This window comes from Sarcophilus harrisii, chromosome X (assembly GCF_902635505.1).
Source record: "Sarcophilus harrisii chromosome X, mSarHar1.11, whole genome shotgun sequence".
Lineage (NCBI taxonomy): Eukaryota > Metazoa > Chordata > Mammalia > Dasyuromorphia > Dasyuridae > Sarcophilus > Sarcophilus harrisii.
In genome coordinates, this window is record NC_045432.1 from 284735 (window position 1) to 304511 (window position 19777).

The 19777-nt window shown below is 47.6% G+C and overlaps 1 long non-coding RNA gene across 1 annotated transcript; it reads left to right on the plus strand.

Annotated features, from left to right (window-relative positions):
- Window positions 1-5597: 5597 nt before the first annotated feature.
- Window positions 5598-10396, plus strand: LOC116420306. Its single transcript, XR_004230600.1, has 3 exons — window positions 5598-7619; window positions 9086-9238; window positions 9410-10396. It is a non-coding gene; the product is annotated as an uncharacterized LOC116420306 (long non-coding RNA).
- Window positions 10397-19777: the final 9381 nt, after the last annotated feature.

Here is a 19777-nt window from a genome sequence, read left to right on the forward strand (position 1 = left end):
GGAGGTAATCGGCACTGCGTGCAGAGGGGCCGCTCGGAAGAGCTGCCATCCCTCAGCACTGGCCAAAGTCCTGGCCAAGAGCCGCTTTGGACGGCCCAGCCACCCGTCCGGGGCAGGGAATGGGACAAAACACAGACAAGGGAGAACACGGAGGTCCGTCTGGGAACGGACGGAAATCACGAGGACACACACACAGGGCCGCCGCCCTACCTGGGGTTCTGGACGAATCCCGTAGCAGCCCTCTGCCCTTCCTTGCCCAGCCTGGGTGCGACCCCTAGGGGACGTGGCGTCTCCAAGAACAGATCCAGAGCAGGGTGGGGCAATCTCCGGGAAAGATGGGCTCGTCCATACACAACCGAAGGATTCCCCTGGAATGGCTGTCCCTTCCCCTGCCCCCGCCTTTCTAGCCGAGAGCGCTCCGCATTCTCCCGAGAATTCTTTGCGGGACGGAAGGAGAGGCCCCTAGGCCTGGGCTAGAGGGATGGGCGGCTGCTCCTTTCCCTCCTCCCCGAGAGGCTGGGGTGGGGAAGAACAGCGAGGCAGAAGAGAAAAGAACCGGGACTGCGGGGACCGGAGCCGACGGAGAAGACAGAGCGAGGGGCGGAGAGTCACGGTTCCGACTCTCTCCTCCCGCCTCGGCAGGGCTTTCTCGTGCCTACTGGGCTAGGGGCGCCGCGGTCCTGGGAACCCCACTCCAGATGCAGCTCCGGCAGTTCTGGGAGTAGCAGCTGGGGTCCGTCGCGGCTGCAGGCTCGACCTCGACACTTTCCGAGCGCCACTGCGCCGCCACTGGGCCGTGCGGGTCTCCAAAGCCTGGCCCCTCTGACCGTCCCTGCTCGAGTTCCCTGAGCTGACCCCCTCACCCCCATCCTCAGCGCCCCCACCCCGGGCCCTTTCACCCCTCTGCTACCCCGCCCCTTCGCCTTTTTCCTTTCTTCCTTTCCCCTGGTTTCTGGAAGCTTCCGTTCGAAGGACTTTTTAAGTCAATCATCTAAGCCTTTGTTTAGCCATCGATTGATGTGTAGCTACAAGGGTTCCTTTTGTCTCCCTCGCACTCTTCAGCAGAACCGCAACAGGAAAGCACGGTCTTCTGGACGGCCACGAGGAGGCCGGTGAACCGAGTTCGAGCTCCGATCGCGTCCCAAAAGACGCACTTTCTCCTCAAAGCCGTAAGAAACTTGCTCCTGGGTCTTCGATCAGGCTCTGCACTTGGGGACATTGCCTCCCCGTTATCTCAATGAGATGTTTTTTCCTCAACTCGAGGCTTTTGTGCCTCTGGACACTAAAGGCTTTTTCTTTGGGAGCGTTTTCTTTCTGATGTCGGTTTTGTATAAGTTGTCTTTCCGATCCTGCTCCCTTCATGCCACTTCCTCTGATAATGGCCATTTTGTCATTTCTTATGGCATAATGATATACCCTCCTGACTATTCCATAATTTGTTCAGACTCTGTTGAGACTAAGTAAGCCCCACCCCTTCATTTTTTGTTTGGGGCTCCTAGGAAAAGAGCTGCTGTAAATCTTTTATCAGCACAGATCATTTTCTCTCCATTTGGGGTCTGGCCTGGTATAATTGGACCAAAGGGTCGGTAGCATTAAGAAACTTTGAGGGCCTGGTTGTCATTTGCTTTCCAGAGCACCAGGCCCCCTTCTCAATGCTGCCGTCAGGATACCTGCTTCCTTCTCTTCCTCCGTGTGGCATTTCCATCTTTGGTGACAAACTTCCGGGTTTGAGGTTGAACACAGCATTACTTTAATTGACCTTTTCTAATTTGTGATGATTTGGATCATTGTTCCCTATGGCTGTTGATAATTTACATTTTTGTCCTTTGCAATCTTCCTGCTTATATCTGTTATTTAGCCACTGGGAATCTTATGAATTAAAGCAACCTTTGCCCAGAACCCCCCAACTTTCTGATGAGATTTCAGTGTCTCCTTGCCCTTGCCATCTGGTCTGGGGTCAATAAGATATGAGGGCCAGTCTGTGAAAGTTGCCTTAAGTGCCAGGACTAGCCCTCTCTGTATTTCCTCTGTACCCAGGCAAGGTAGAATTTAGCACCCATCTAGCACGGGGCTGATCTACCTTACTGGTGAAGCCAGAAAGCCTGAATTGTGGGGAATTTGAAAATGGCAATGAAATGAGAAATCTTTCAGGGTGTGACAGATGGAGGTGCCACAGCGAGGAGATGTCCTTGAAGGGGACAGCGCGCCCCATGAACTGGCAGCACCGTGGAGAGGCCCCATTGGTGAAATATTCCAATGCTGTCAAATGTAGCGACTCTTCTGGACTAATCCCATCCTGACCCCAGAAGCATAACTGACTCCTGTGTAAGAAACCACACTATTGGCTGTCTAGGGGAGCTGGGGGCTGAGAACACTTTCCACTTTGTGCCCTGTGTATCCATATGTATCTGCTTCCTAAGTCCAATATCCAGACTGACTGTAGGACTTCCAGGTCTCCTTTTAAGAGGAACTTCCCAGCAGACACGATGTAATCATGAGGAGACTTGGTGTAGGAAGGACCTGACCATCTGGGTTGGGTCTGGTGGGGTGGGCAGAAGGGAAGAAGATTTGAATCTTGCCCAGTAATTAGCAACAGACAGGGAAGGGGGAGCAGTTATCCTTCCAGGGATTTTGCTCCATCAGGTTTAGAAGCTAAGGAACAGAGAGCAAGGGATGGTCTGAAGAAACCAAGGCTCTTGGACCAAGATAGTGTCGTGGTGACTACAATGGTGCTGGGAGAGGACCGAAGCTTGTGGATAGGGAGTCAGCCTGGGAATCCTGGCCACTTCCTGACCTGCTTGAGTTGGAACCCTACAGCAGCAGGTATGTCTGGGATCACCAGGACCATGGAGTGCTCAGGCTTGCTGTGCACAAAAAGCCTTGCAATTGATGAGGGAGAGGTGGCTTTTCCCTCCACCTTGAAGGGTCGTTTCTGTCCCCACTCTCTCCGATCTTTCATTCCCTGTGCCCTAAACTCTCAAGTCTATTCTAAGGAGGCGGCTCAGAGACAGTGGCTCCACTCTGAATAAAACATGTAACATGACCAAAGCACCCAAACCAACAATGGGCCTGTCAAGAAGGGCAGTCTCTGTCCAGGTCCTCTTCTCAATATTCCCAACCTCTTTGGTACCCACAGGTAGGAGACTCAATGGCCAGATATGAATGCGGATGCAGGGCAGATTGGAATGTGGGGGGGGATCAAAGTTGCCAGGAGCTGGGGTGTCCGAGGGAGCCAGGAATTGTCCATATGGAAATGAGAGAAGTCCCCAGCCTCTTAGGCCAGAGGAGGCAGGCTAAGGAACCTCAGAAGATTCTTCCAGAAGGGAGGGAAACCGAGGTCACCTTGGCTTTTCTTCGGTGGTCTATCTATGATGGTCTATTGAATGAGGTCGGTTTAAATATCTAGTAACGTGTGGTTGACACAAGGAAAGGCTAAAACAGTCCCTGCTCTTGAGAAACTCTCTCCTTTAATGGGGAGGCAACAGGCAAACAATTCCCGCTACTAGCATATATGGGAGAACTTGGAAATCCATAGAAGGCGCTGGTGGAAAGGCCTTTTGCACAATGTGTTCAGAGAAGGTTGGAGGCAGGGATGAGGGCACCCAGGAAAAGGCTGGAGTCTGAAGTGGCGACCAGAAAGGGGACCAAGTTCCCTGCGTGCTCGGAGTACAGAAAGGAAAAAGGCGGACAGAGTAGGCACCGCCGGCAACCGAGGCAAAATAAAGCTGCTCGAGCCACCCACTTTTCTCCTCCCGGTGGCAGAAGCCCAACCCCATCCCGGACACCCAGGAAAGTCCTTGGGAGATCGGCTGCAAAAACTCCACAGAAGTTTCCTAGCTAAGTCGAAAGGGCGGAGCGAGGGGCCTAAGAACTGCTCACCACACGCGGGCCGAATACACGTCTTGGGCGCTTGGGCAAAGCTAGTGAAGGGAGGGCGTAGGCTGAGTGTGGTTCCCAGAGCCGGGGTGGGGGCTCCAAAGTCGAACCTTGTTTCAGAACCCAGGATTTGGGATGCACCCACGCGAAAACTTCAGGGAAGGACGGGTTGGGAGACAGAGCTGGAACCTCAGCATTGCCCTCCCTCCCAGCTTGGCGTATCTCCAGATTCGGCTGGGCAGAGTACTTTGTGGTGGACCCGGGAGGAAAGGAGGTTCGGCTTGAGGGGCTGGGGGGAGCGGGACGAGACTGGGAAATAGAAGGGGCCAAGTGGCGTGGCTGCGGCCGGAAGAAAAGAGTGTGGCTGGAGGTGTAGGGTTAGCTTTAGGAGGCTGCTGGGTGCGGGGCTCGGGGGCCGACCAAGCGAGTTCCGCGGGCCACCTAGCCTCTGCCAATGGAAGACTCAGAAGTGGGAAGGTGTCCACCCACCCCTCGATCGATCTGGTATCCGGGCCGGATGAAGGCCCGTCATCCTCTGGGAAGGGGCTTGAAGATGGGAGGCTCAAGTGCTACCGGCTAGCTGATAGATTTGGGGATGGGAGGGATGCTTAGCCGTCGTGGAACTGGGTGTTTGGACTGGGACTTCTCCCAATCGAGCTGGCGATCTTGTAGCATGTCATTTACTGTGGGTCCTCAGCAGGCCTGGGGCTTCCATCTGGGGGTGGGTGGGGCCGGGCCCCAAATAGTTAGCGTGTGGAGTCTTGGAGCTCCAGAGGTGGAGAATGCTAGTTAGGGGTCAGAGGGTAACATGGGCTTGAGCAGAGGCTCACATGCGGTTTAGCGAGATGGGCGTTCATTCTAGCCTGCTCAGGAGGTCCGCGAGCCTCAGCCCCGATACCTCGTGCACGAGGACTTCAGCCCAGCTGCTGCTGCTGTATCCTGAGGTGAGCCACGACTCCCAACCCAAGAGGGACAGAGCGACCCGGAGGGGACTCCCATTCCCCATGACCCTCTCCTGGGTCAAGCTGCGCCTCTCCCAGTCCCCTCCAATTCAGCCTACCACAGCCCCGGCCCTGGACCAGACGGGGAGGGGTGGACCAGTCTCTCCCTTTGGGTTCCCCCCCCCCCCCACCTCTTGCCACCAACACATTTAGGGGAGAGTCTAGATAGCTCCTGCGGCCTGGGGAGGATGAATAGCAGAGAACTGGTGACTAGTCGTGATGCTTAGTTCCCATGTGGAAATGATAGGGTGGAGGGACTGATGGCAATGATCCAGAACTGATCTCCCTTCTCTCCATCTCTTCCCCTCCCCCCATCCCTTTCCCCTTCTTCAATTTATGCCTGGGAATTGAAATCAAGGACTTTCCCTTTCTTTCATACTGAGAACAAAATGTGAAAGGATGTTTTAAAAGTTCCTTTTCAGTTGGCCTGGAAATATGAAAAAATCCATTTCTCTAGTCTGAAAATCATCATTTCAGATTTTTCTGAGTTTGAAATCATGTTGTAGACCAAGAACAAAAGGTCTTTTTCTTGAAGAGGATGGGGGTGGGGGTAGACAATGGAGGAAGCATGTAAACAAATCGCCCTGCCCTGGCTGCTCTAGGCCTGCGGACCCCATCTGAGTGGGGGGGGGGGGGGGGGGGAGGGGAAGGAGGCAGGAAGTGTTTTTTCATTCTGAAAGGATTTACAATATGATGGAATCCTTTAGGCCTTGAGGGGAAAGCCCCAGGTAGGCATAGACTCACTTAGTTCCAGCTCCTTAACCTCTTGACCCTCTATAGGGTTTTGTAACTGATTATGATTTATTGTTTATTAATTAGTTTGAATTAGGATTCATTATCAGTAGATGATACCTCATTTTTTATGCCTCTGTACCCAGTATCATGTAAAAATTTCTCAGGTAAAAAGGGGCAGCTAGGGGGAAAAGTTTAAGAAGGCCTGCATTAAGTAGCCTTATTAGTTGGAGTAGAATGTTAGCACTCAGATTGGATTTTAGCATATTATGACATGACATTTTCCTCTTTCCAGACTCCTATAAATATTAACTCCTGTCTTGGTCATAAAGAGCTGTCTGAAGGTGGGGGTGAGGGAGTGGGACTTATTGTTTCTCATGGCTTGAGTAAAATTAATGGTAAATTAAATTAAAAGGTGTTTCCTCTCTTCCTTCCCCCTTTCCCCCCACTCATTCGGAGAGTGCAGTATTAATAGTTTTTTTGTTCAACAAAAGGGTGTATGTAATGGTAGTGGGGAGCAGAGAAGGAACCAGGAATGGGAGGTCTGGGATCCTCGGCTTTTCCTCTCCTAGCTCCGAAGTTGCAGAAAAACCTTGTTGATCTTATAGAGAGTAGTTTCGATTCATCCTTTTTTCCAATAATTCCTTCTAAATCTATCAACATCGAAGCTCTTAAAGCAACACTTTTTGTACTTTCTATGAGCAACTCATTCGAAAGATGGGTTACACTATTAACCATTGAAAGCGATTTTAAATTGCACGAGAAAATATCTCTTGGCCCAGAGATCCCATCTTTTCCGATTGGCCAAGACGGATAGGCCCAGGGAAGATATTTATTACTTCAGGTGGTGTCCCCAAACTGGAAGCAAGATGGAACAACCAAACAAATTGTGATATAGAAATGTGATGGATTCTAAACAAAAACGTCAATAGACAGAAAACAAAAACATTAATATTCACTCATGAGTTGAGTGCATAAAGTAGATCCAGTAGTACATTCTCTCCAACTCTAACGTTTTAGGAGTCTTCTGTACTTTTGCTTTTAGCAGATAATAGCTGACCCTCCCCCTTCTCCAATCTATGATCCCTGGATCTCACATTTCTTGTAGCACTTTGACCCCCTCTTTTACACTTATCCCATCTGTCTCTCTTAAAACTTAGTTATTTGTATGCCTAGATTCAAGAAATACATAGTCAGTCCCTAACTCATCTCAAACTCTGTGTTTATCCCTGGGACTATCAAAATAAAAACAGCTGGTGCTCACCCTCAATGAACTGGAAATAAGCTGGGAAGACTTTGACAGATACACAACTAACTGTGGTAGAAGACAGAATAAAACAGGAACTGAGAAATAAAATAGGATGAGAAGAGGGGAGGGAGATGGGCACAGCTACTCACAGGATCATAAAGGAATGAGTTCCACACCCAACCCTATAGCATTAATGTACTTTAATCAGTATGAAGAGAAAGTTAAATTTAAAATGGGTAATCAAAATGACCCAGCCCTACTAGCTATTTAGGAAGTATCAACAAGAAGGGAGCAGTTGATTGACTAGTCCAATAAGCTAACCATGCATCTGAAGCCCTTTCAGTAGAGGAATCTTAGTATTAGACCAATGTAGAGGGAGAAGCCTCCAAATTCAGGAGCAAAGGATTCAGTTATGGCTTCACAGCAAAAACTCTCAAGAGAGATGGACTGGAGTGGGGGAGGGAGGCGAGTTTCATTTTCTCTTCCTTCTTTTACTATTCTCCTGTCCACCCCCCTACTGAACATTTCATCACAGAGACTGTATTAGCATTAACCGGTGCATCCAGCTGAGATCAAAGAGAATGGAGCTATGGGAGAAAATGCATCCAGCTGGGAGGAAAGGAACACTAATAGAATAAACAGATGCAGAAAGCCATTTCATGTGAGGAGGACATACCCTTGAGGAGCATGACCACTTTGCATCAGAGCAGAATTCTGACTGTGGACTCAAGAAAGGACTTGGTGGCCATGAAGTAGCGGAAGTGAGTTATCCCCTTTCCCACTCTGTATCCTGTATGTGTGCCTTACTACCATTGTACTTGGAGCTGGAGCTGACTCTTCCCATTACCTGTGTGTACTTGTGTAAGAGTGAGCCCAGGACTTGGAGGGCGGTGGTAGAATGCTTTGTACCACTTGTTCTTAGTATATTAGCAATAAAAGCGATTTAAGTCTATTGTCTGATTTGAATAGGAAACATACTGGTGGAGGCTTGAGAATAACTAGTCTAGGGTTACCCTCCAGAACCCGGAGGGCAATAGTAGTTAACTTTCCAAAAATTGTACCTGTTAGTTTACCTGGGAGTTGAGGAAATGGTTCCAGAGGGAGTGCTATAATAGAATCCTAGCTCTTGAGCTGGAAGGGACCTCAGAAGCCATCTATCTAGTCCAAGTTTGTTCAGCTGAATTTTGTCTTTCTAATGGGCACCCATGGTTCCCACCCCCCTTGACCCAGGAGACCAATTCTTATCCCATATCATGCATGAGGGTTGCTTTCAAATTCTCAAAGGGTTATATATCCCCTGCATTTTCTCTTCTCCAAGAGAAACATTCCCATTTTCTTCAACCAATCTCCATATAATATCACCTTGTGGCTTTTCCCAATCTGATAAGTCTCCTTTGCATACTCTAGTTTGTCATTCAGATACTTCCAGATGGGGTCTGCCCCTGGCAAAGTTCAGCAGGACCAAACATTCCTCATTCCGCTAGGTGCTCCATACGATCGGCTGAATTCATGAATGCTTCACTTTCACACTCTATCCGACTCGCTGGATCCCAGTGGTGCACCTCAGCCATGGTGCACATCAGCCATGGTGCCCTTTGTGCTCTTACCCTTCCTACCCTCTACCTTTCCTCAGCTGGGCCACAAGCCACCTAACCCAGAGACATCCACATCCATGCCCCCAGTGCCTGGGGAAATCATTTCACTCATCTTTGGCATTGCTTTGTGGCTGTGTAAAAAACCAGCCTCCTAAAGTTCCTGTCTCCTTTCCGGAGCCCCTAAATGCTGTTGTCTTCCCTCAGAGACTTTGCACATACGTGGTTATTTGTATGTGGTCTCCTGCCATTATTAGACTGAGTTCTTTGAGTGTAGGAATTGTTTTTGTCTTTCTTTCCACAGTGCTTGCCATAATATCTGGCACACAGTAAGTGCTAAATAAATGCTTGTCTGACTGACTGGCCCTATATACCAAATGAGGTTTTAGTCTCTTACTATCCATCTCACACCCACACCCACACATACACATGTACTCAGTCACACACACAGAGACACACACACACACAGCTATTTGCCCATATTCCTGACAGGCAGATATCAGCTGTTTTGGCCAGCCTCCTTCACTGTCAGTTTTAAAACCATCTGAATCAGATTTGTAACACCCAAGGTCAATATTTTGTGATGGCGCACATTAGGTGCATTCTGTTCTTGGGCATCATTCCTGTATTTTCAGCCATTCTCCAGAAATCCCAGTTCCGTTCTCAGACGCCATCTTCTCAGCCATCTGGTCCCTTCGTGATCCAACTTTCCCAGCTGCAGCAGCGATGAAAATACCATGGGTGTTCTGGACATCCTCGGTCGCTTGACGGGAATTCCCCAATCCTCCGTAAGGCTCTCTCCGTTCCCTCTGATATCACTTGTCCCCACTTGATTTCCTACATGGGCTGGTCGGTCAGGTATCGGGAGGGTCTCGGGTACCACTCGTAGACTGTGGAAGGAAAGAAGACTTCCCAGCTGTGTGATCTTGGGTGAATAACTTAACTTCTCTCAATTCCAGTTTCCTGATCTGTGCAACGGAGACACACGGTGGCGTTAGAAGGCGGGTTCGATGGAGAGGCACGTGACCTCGATTCAGATCCACTCCAAGCCCCAAGCCACTTACTACTTGTATGTCCTTGAACAAGTTCTTAGGCCTCAGTTTACCCATCTATAAAATGAGAAGATTGAGCTCGACCAGGGTTTCAAAAACTTTTTCCACTTGGGACCCCTTTTTGCCTGAGAAGTTTTTACACACAAAAAACTGGGTATATAAGTATATAAAACAGGCAGATGAATCAAACTCCGATGATAAATCATAAAGAGATTTGTTTTAAAACAATTCATACATCATTTAATTTTGCCCTTGATTAAAGATGAAAGCAAATTTGCCTACTGAGGAGATGGATGTGCTTCCTTATTTTTCCATAAAGAGTTAAATCGCAGAGGAATATTTGATTTTACTGTTGCCAGCTTTTTCAACACCCCCACATTCAGTCTGAGAAGCTTTGAACTAGTTGACTTCCAAGGGCTCTTCCAGCTCTCTTTTCTCTTACTCACAGGTTTATTGTGAGGAGCAAATAAGTTGTGTGTAAAGTCCATTACAAGCCTTAAAGGTATATAGAAATGGGATTACAGCTGGGACCAGAACTTGAAAATCGGACAATGTAAGTGGTTTGCCCCTGGGCCTCGAATTAAGAGAGAGCTGACAGCAGTGCTCTTCTGTAGCGGGATGGAAGCAGCCATCCAGTAATTACTTGGCAAAACAAGTTCCACTTGGAAGTCACCAGATGGCCTGCTTCCCCCCACCCCTCATCTGCCCTGAAGTGGAGACAAAGCCCCGCCCCCAGCAGCAGTCTGTGCCCCCAAAGATAGGTGAGGATGATTTCCTGCCGTTTCCATGTTTCTAACCTTACTTCCCAGGCTGCTGGGGGTGCCAGAGAGCGTGGATTATTGGATAGAATTGGGAAGAGCCAATTTCAAATTCAGCCTGAAACACTTAGTAGTGGCATGACCCCAGGAAGTCACTTCGGCTGCCTGCCTCAGTTTACCCATCTGTAAACATGGGTACCATAATAGCATCTACCTCCCAGGGGTGTAGTTAGGATGGAAGGAAATGATTTTTTGTAAAGCGCCTTAAGAGTTGAGAGGCACATTTAGAGTTGGGTGTGTGCATTTTGGGTTAGGCTTAAGGCCAGGAGCTGGCTCTAACCCATCTCTAACCCTAACCTGACATGGAGTAAATGCTGTGGAAATGCTTGTTTCCTTCTGTTGTCCCGTAGCTAGTTGGTACCAGGCATAATTATTCTGGCTTTTCCACTGCACTAGACAGACGGGAAATGTACTCTCAGCACCTTATATCAGAATGCCCCCCCCCCCATAAAATAAATAAAGATCTTCCAAGTAGGTTTTTCTCAGTGCTAGCTCTTGTAATGAGCTGCTGTGCCCAGGTGCCTATCGTCATGTTCATTCGGTACACCAGAGACTGGACAATGACTTGTTTCCGACTGCATTCAAAACTACTCCACCCAATTTTAGCCTTGATATTTAAAGGAGAAAGAACATCAAATAAGTAATAGAAGTCTTTGAAGGCCACTGACTGCAGCGAGATGACCATATAGGAATTTTGTTCCAATTAGCTGAGGGATTTCATCACACCCTTTGGGGCCCCTCATCAGGCTAGCTAAAAGAAGGGGGTCAAGGCAGCTAGGTGGTGCAGTGCATAGAGCACCAGCCCTGAGTCAGGAGGACCTGAATTCAAATCTGTTCTCAGACACTTGTGTGACCCTGGGCAAGTCAGTCAATCCCAATTGCCTCAGCAAAAAAAACAAACAAACAAAAAAGTAGAAGAAGAAAAAGGGAGAGGGAGTGGTGACTAATTATGAAAGTTTGTGTGGCTAGAATTCTAGTTAACTCCATTAAGAAGGAACTCAATGGGGGTGAAGGGCAGGCCTCTACATCCTTCCTTCTCCCGTCATTCTCCTAACTCCGGTAAGAAGAGTATTGAGAGAATTTGGACTTCTCTTCCCATTAGCATCTAACACTGGTTTCTTAGTCTTTGGTCTTTCCCCTTCTACTGGCTCCTTCCCTATTGTCTACAAACATGCTCAAGTCTCCCCCACCCTAAAAATCATACTGACTTTGATCCTTCCCTCCCCACTATCATCCTCTTCTACCCTGGGTGGCCAGATTCTTCCAAAAGGCCATTTACAATGACTCCATTTTCTCTCCTCTCACTCTCTTCATTCGTTATCATCCAGCTCCTGAACTCATCATTCCCATTAAACTGTTCTGTCCAAATTTACCAACGATCTCTCAATTGGCAAATCTGATGGTGTTTTCTCAGTCCTTGATCCCCTTGACCTTTCAGCAGTCTTGGGCCTGGTGAATGATTCTCCCCTTTCTAGGTCTTGGGGCCATCCTTCTCTCCTACCTCTCTTCCTACTCATCTGGCCCCTCCTCTGTTTCCTCTGAGCTTATCTCCTGTGATCTTGGGCTCTGTCTCGATCCCACTTCTCTTTTTTCTTGAAGCTGGTTCAAGTGCTGAGGATTCTCGGGCCTCCCTTTCCTACTCAAATCTCTAGACCTCCAGCTGCCTTTCAGACAACTTGAAATGAAGGTCCAGCAGACATCTTAAACTTAGCCAAAATAGAACTCATTCTGTTCCCCCTAGATCCTTCCCCACTTCTCACCTTTCCTATTACCAGAGAAGATAAGACCAGTCTCCCTGCTTCTCAGGCTCACGACCTGGGAGTCATCATGGAGTCCTCAGTCCCTTCCTCCCCCATCCAAATGCAATGGCCTGGCAAGTTCACCTTTGCAACATCTCTCCCCACTCCAATGCATCCTCCATCCGTCCACCAAAGTGATTTTCCTAGAGTGCAGGTTTTATCATGTTGCCCTCCTATTCAGTTAACAAGGTTCCTGTTACCTGTTCCTGTTACATCTCATCTGAGCCCCACTACCACCCTGAGACAGGGGTAGTCTATCTCCGTTTTACAAATGAGAAAAATGAGGCAGGCAGAGACTAAGGGACTGCCTCAGGGTCACACAGCTCACTGAGTGACGGAGGGTTGATTTGAAAACAGGTCTTCCCTTTGTGGCACCCCTTTTTGTAGCGGCTAAAAACTGGAAACTGAGAGGATGCCCATCAGTTGGAGAATGGCTGAATAAATTATGGTATATGAATATTATGGAATATTACTGTTCTGGAAGAAATGACCAACAGGATGATTTCAGAAAGGCCTGGAGAGACTGACACGAACTGATGCTGAGTGAAATGAGCAGGACCAGGAGATCATTATATACTTCAACAACAATACTATATGATGACCAGTTCTGATGGACCTGGCCATCCTCAGCAACGAGATCAACCAAATCAGTTCCAATGGAGCAGGAATGAACTGAACCAGCTACGCCCAGAGAAAGAACTCTGGGAGATGACTAAAAACCATTACATTGAACTCCCAATCCCTATATTTATGCCCACCTGCATTTTTGATTTCCTTCACAAGCTAATTGTACAATATTTCAGAGTCTGATTCTTTTTGTACAGCAAAATAACAGTTTGGTCATGTATACTTATTGTGTATCTAATTTATATTTTAATATATTTAACATCTACTGGTCATCCTGCCATCTGGGGGAGGGGGTGGGGGGGTAAGAGGTGAAAAATTGGAACAAGAGGTTTGGCAGTTGTTAATGCTGTAAAGTTACCCATGCATCTATCCTGTAAATAAAAGGCTATTAAATAAATAAAAAAAAACAGGTCTTCCCAACTCTAGCTGTGGCACTTAGCTGCCTCTGTTTGAGGTCCAAAGTTCTTCATAAACTGTCACCCTCCCCAATCTTTTTAGTCTCACACTTCCACAGTCTGTGGTCTGGTGACGATGGCTTCCTTGTTGTTCCTGCACCAGATGCTATGTCTCCTGAGTTCCAGCAGTTTCACTGTACCCTAGTCCAGGAAGGGTATTACCTCCTTATCTCTGCCTCTTGGTTTCCCAGGCACTGTTTGCAACTTGGGGGAAAGAAGGGCAAAAGTCATTGTGTCTTTGAGAAGTTCATATTCTAATGAATGATGGAGAATGCCACCAACTGTAAAAAACCAGATGTACAGGATAAATTAGAGAAGACCTAAGAGAGAAGGCCCAAAGATGGAGGAGGACCGAGAAAGCCTTCCTGCGTAAGGTAGGATTTTAGCGGAAACTTGAGGAAAGCTCAGGTGGCCATAAGGTAGATAGCAGGAAGGCCGGCCCCTCAGGTATGGGAGACCATCAATAACAATGCTTCAGGACCTGTTTCTGAAACCGAGGACAAACAATGTAGACTAGAAAGAAATACAAATCCCCCAGGTCTGCTTCTCAGCCCAGGTTAACCGATAGGGCCAACGGGGAGAAAGAAGTCATTCATCCTTCTGGGGAAGGGGAGAAATTATTATCCCCAATATAGGAGACAAAACATGGAGGCAACCTCATGGGATCTTGGGTGGGGTGTGTTCAGATCTCCTAAAATGGGGGTTCCCTTTCTCCCCTACCATGTGGTAGTCTCTTTTGGCTCTCTTGGTGCTATTAAGATAATTATTTTTTTCCTGCTCAGATTTGGGAGCTTGATCCATGGAACCCTTGGAGCCAGGGTTCCAGGCAGGATTGTATAAGAGATCGTGATTTTTAAAAAAATTCTCTTAATCCATTATTATTTGGATCCAGCATGATCACTTTAATTTTTTTTTTTTTTTTTTTTGCTGAGACAATTGGTTGACTTGCCTAGGGTCCCACAGCTAGAAAGTATTCAGTGTCTGACGGCAGATTTGAACTCAGGTGCTCCTAATTTAAGGGCTGGTACTCTACCCACTGTACCACCTAGCTGCCCCTTGGTCAGTTTCATTGTGTGTAACTAGCTGAGATTTTTTCTGAGATTTCCAATTATTTCAATCAATATAAGGGGGTAAGAGTGTACGTGATACTCATCTGGTAGTTGTAAATACCTTTTTACTGGGGGCGTTTTGTATAAACTAGATCTGATGTGATTTTCTTCTTCAAACACATTTGCAAAATAACTCTTTAATTTCTCTGGAAAAATTGGGTTGTCAATTCCTCTCTCTTTGGCCACTATAACTCAAAATTGTATTCATTTCCTTGGTCAATCTGATGTAACTATAAATTTGAGGAAGTCTTTGTTTTTGGTCGAGTTACATTTGAATTCTGGGTCTCTGCTTAAGCATATTATATATTATATATAATACATATATATGATAATATATGTTATATATATATATATATATATATATATATGTAAAATAAACCTTGGTAATAAACTTTCGTTTTGCCTCCTAGATCTCCGCCTGTTGTTAAGTACGATTAGCAGCAATAGGCATCAATTAATCATCGGATATTTCCATAACAAGATGTTGCATCCAGCTAGCCCATTTGGGAAGCTTGGAGAAGCCAGTGTGTCTGGAATTTGAGCCTGAGGGAGTTTGGGACTTGGAACTGGGACTCTGCACACTCTCCTCCCATTCCTCATCTCCTCTCACTCAGGTGCCTTCTGCCTCTTTCTCTTCCTTCAATTCTGTTTCATGTGAAGAAATGGCCTTACTCCGCCCCGATAACAAACCCTCTGCTGTTCAGCTGATCCCACTGCATCCCATCTCCTCAATGGATTACCCTCTATCACACCCACACTTTCCGTCACCTTCCATCTCTATCTCTCCGGCTTTTTCCTTAGTGCCTGCAAACATGCCCATGTTGTCCCCATCCTTCTAAGTCCTTCACTTGATCCTTTCATTCCTGCTGACTATTGTTCCATATCCCTTCTGCTGTTTGGAGCTATGCTCAAAAAGGCCGTCTACCACAGGTTCCTTCATTTTTTCTTCCCTAATCCTACATTCCTTTGTTAATTCTTTACAGTTTAGCTTCCCAACTTCCTGATTGCACCAAAACTGCTCTCCCCAATGTTACCGATGGTCTCTCAGTTGCTAAAGCTAATCAATGGCCTTTAACAGCTGTTTTCTGTGACCTCTCTGCAGCCTCTGACACTGTGGATCCATCCTTAGCACATGGTTCTCTGTAATGTTCTCTTCTCTAAAATATAATGGTTCTCTGTGAGCAGGTTTCTTGGGAGGCTTCTGGAGGCAGCCTTCGTTTCAGTTCAGAATAATAATCACCTCAAATGCAGCCAGGAGTTAAAGTCCAGCTCCTTTATTTTCTCCTTCAAAATAGCCCAGTTAGCTTCCTTAGAGGCCTGTCTCTTTCCTTGGTTCCTGCTGTTAGTCCTTTGCCTCTGCCACCTTCTGCCTCTCCTCCTCCGAATGTCTCCAGTCAGCACAAAGGTGGAAAATGGAATGAATCTGTCTTGCCTCCTCTAGTGGGCTTGTCCTTCTGACTTGTGAATCTCCCTGAGCTTCCAGTGGGCTTGTTTTTATATGCTCGTTTAGAGGTGTGAACTCTTAAAAGTGTGAAAGGTGTGAACTCTTGCAGAACTCTAACAAGTACTAAGCACATCAGGGAACCAGAGAACTGCTAAGCACCATGCTAAAATTTGACAACCGACTTAGCACCTTGTAAGAATCCTAACAGTTCTCAACAAATGTTGATTCACCCTCTTCTTCTCACTTTCTTCTCTCTAGGATTTTTTGGGGCATGATTCTCTCCCAGTTCTCGATTGCTATCCAACTGCTTCTTCTCAGGCTCCTTTGCCAGATCTTCTTCAGATCAGGTCTTCTAACCATAGGTGTCCTGTATGGCTCTCTCCTGGGTCCTCTTCCCCTTCTCCATTACTTAGTGGTCTCACCAGGTTTTATGGATTTAACTACCATCTCTATTCTGATGATTTCAAATCTACCTATCCTCCCCTAACTGCTGACCTCCAATCTCATAATTTCAACTGTATTTCAGACATCTCAAACTCGATGTCCAGGAGACAGCTCAAATTCAAGATGTTCAAACCAGAATTTGTTACCTTTCCCAAGCCCATCCATTTCCCTCTTACCGTCAAGAGCAATATCATCCTCCTGGTCCCTTGGGCTCACCACGTAGGAGTCATGCTGATTCTTCACTATTTCTCACTGCCAGCCTCCCACATCCAAACTGTTGCCCAAGGCTGTTGACCTTACCTTTGCAGCATCTCTAACATACCCGCTTCTCTCCTTTGACACTGATGAGGTATGGATCGTGGCAGGAATACGGGTTGGTCTCCTAGTTCTCCAAAACACCAAGTTAGGGCGGGTTCACAAAAGGCTGTGATAAGAAAAGGCACTTTATTAAAGAGAGAAAGACACTAAGATGTTCTCTTAGTGGGCAATGTCAAAGAATTGCAAAGAGACATTTTCTCAGGGCTTACTTATATACAGAAACAAAACAATTTGGGCTTTGCATCCGAAAGGAACATTCCCAGGGAATGTAGGTTTTGCAGCCAAAAGGTGCATATTGTGTGGGAAGAGAGTCTTTCCCAGGGAAGGTGCATATGGGAAGAGAATCTTTCCCAGGGAATGCAGATGCTCTTCTGGACGAGGCTGTATTGTCCTCATCATCACTGCCATCTTCCTCTTGTGAGTCTTGCATATCACCTCATACCCGGACCATCGCAATAACCTGTTGGTGAGCCTGTCTGCTTCAGATCTTTCCTCCTTTCAGTCCACTCTCTCTCTCTTTTTTTTTATATATATATATTTTTATTTAATAGCCTTTTATTTACAGGATATATGCATGGGTAACTTTACAGCATTAACAACTGCCAAACCTCTTGTTCCAATTTTTCACCTCTTACCCCCCCCACCCCTTCCCCTAGATCGCAGGATGACCAGTAGATGTTAAATATATTAAAATATAAATTAGATACACAATAAGTATACATGACCAAAACGTTATTTTGCTGTACAAAAAGAATCAGCTTTCAGTCCACTCTCCATTCAGCCACCAAAGTGATTTTCCTAAAATAAAGGTTTGATCATTTCACTCCCCTGCTTGTTGTTTGTCCTTCGTTCTTGAACGTGACATCGTGGAGGTGCATGACATGCAAGTGAATGGGATTGAAATGAGGGAGATCTGGGCAGGGGCAGGGGTTGCCTCCCTTTTCCCTCCAGAGCCACCTGGTCCAGTGGCAACAAAATACTCTTATTCCAACTCCTGCCTTCCCTCCAACTTGTGCATACAGTTTTAGATCTAGTGAGCCCACCCTGGCTTCCTAGCTGTTCCACCTCTTGGCTCTGGGCATTTTTGCCGTTTGTCCCCTGTTCTTGGGATCACTTCCTTCCTTGGCTCCAGCCACTAATCTCCTTTGACTTTCTTCAAATCCCAACTAAATCCCATCTTCTACAAAATACCTTTTCCACCACCTGTTAAAGGTAGTGCTTTCTTGCACTATCTCATTTTCATCTTCTATACAGCTTGTTTGGACACTTTTCTCTTTGTCTTCTTCATTAGATTGCAAGTTACTGGAGGGCAGGGCCTTTCTTTTGCTTCTTTTTGTATCCTGAGGCTTAGCACCGAGCCTAGCACACAGTAGGTGCTTAATAAATATTCATTGATTGACTCCCTGAATGGAGGAAAGATATATACCTCTTCACAACTGTACACACTGAGGTGGTTCTAGGGAGAAGGGATTTTGACTATTTGGGCAGAGTTTATTGTGATTGTCCCTTTGAAAGCAGTATTTCTTTGTAAAATTTTACTGGCCAAATAGGACTTGATGTGGAGTACCTTCCCTCCCCCCCCCCGCACTTGGAGGAATACAATGGAGCCAATGGCAGGGGGCCTAGACATCTCCCTTCAAGGGTCCCAGAAAATTCTATGGGTGGGTTACAATCTAAGTCCCATAGTAGTGGGGGCCAGAGTGGTTAGTTTTACGTTGCCTATAGAGTACTTTTATTTTTTTTTTTTTAAATAGTGTTAAAACATAGTGGATGTTCATTGATTAGGGAAAGGTTAAAATCAATTGTGCCACAGGAATTTAATGGAATATTGGAATATTATGAATATTCCATGAACATGAACCGCAGAAGGAATTAGGAGAGAGAGCCAAGAAAACAATATGCACAGTGACTACGACACTACAAATGGAGAGAAGACCGCAGAAGAAAATAAATCTTGCAAAATTACAGTAAACAAACAAGGCTGTAAAGAAGGGCGAGACACCCTTATCCTGTGCCTTTGTAGGGGTGGAAGATCCATAGATGGGGCCTATCGTGTACATATTCTGGTTTTTCGATTATTTGATTGTTTTTGCGGTTTTTTTTTTTTTTAATTCGAAAAATGTTATTTGTGCTACGAAATGGCTTGGGGGGAGGGGGAATGCTGGGGGGAAATCTGTATGTTAAAGAAAAAAAAGACTAATAAAAATTCTCAAAAACAAAAACAGAGAATGGGAAGGTAGGAAAGGGGCAGGTTGTGGATGGCTTTCAAACCCAGGCTGAAGGGATTCTTTTTGAGCCGAGACACCAGAGGAAGCAGTTGCCATTTAATCGAGTTGGGGGATGGGGGTGACGATGACTTGGTGAGATCTGCGCTTTGGTGGGGGGGGGGGGGGGGGGGAGACGAGGCAGGAGAACCAATCGGAAGGCTACTGCAGCAGTCTAGGCTGGAAGGGTTGGGGGATCTGCACCAAGAGTGGGGGCTATGTAAATAGGGGGAAGGAGGTGTGTGTGACGGGCGCTGCCATGGTAGAAACGCTAAGCCTAAGCCAGCCATTGGACGAAACTCGCCGCACCGTGGGGACGAAATAGCTCTAGGCGGGTTGGGGCCGCTGCCGGGCGGGGGGGGGGTAGCCAGAGAACCAAGATGGCGGCGGGGGACGGGTGAGCCGCAGTCCGAGTGGGCGGGTGACGTCACGGCCTGGAGGCTCCGCCCCCACGCTCTCCGCCTCTCTCAGCCTGGCACGTCAGCTCAAAGCAGCGGCGGCGGGGGCGGCGGCGGAGGAAACGGTCACTGCGCGCTTGGGGACGCCACAGAGGCGGCGGCGGCAGCGACGACGGCGGCAGCAAGAACCGAGAGCTATTGTCAGGCCTGCTAGCGCGAACGGCCCGAAATACGCAGAGGCCCCGGGAGGAGGCGGCGGCGGCGGCGGCGGCCTACACCGTGACCTAAGGCTCGGCCCCGGCTCGGCTCAGCTCGGTCCGGCCCGGAAGCTCGCGTCCGTGGGTAAGACCCATCTTCCCGAAGCCTTTCTCCGGCAATCGCCCCCCCCCCACCGCCACCATTTCCGCCACCATTCCCGCCCCGCTGCCCCCCCCTGCGTGCAGGATGACGAGCAGCATAGTCGGGGGCAAATACGAGCTGCTGCGGAAGGTCGGGGCCGGCTCGTTCGGCGACATCTACCTGGCCATCAACATCACCAACGGCGAGGAGGTGGCCGTGAAGCTGGAGTCGCAGAAAGCCAAGCACCCCCAGCTGCTTGG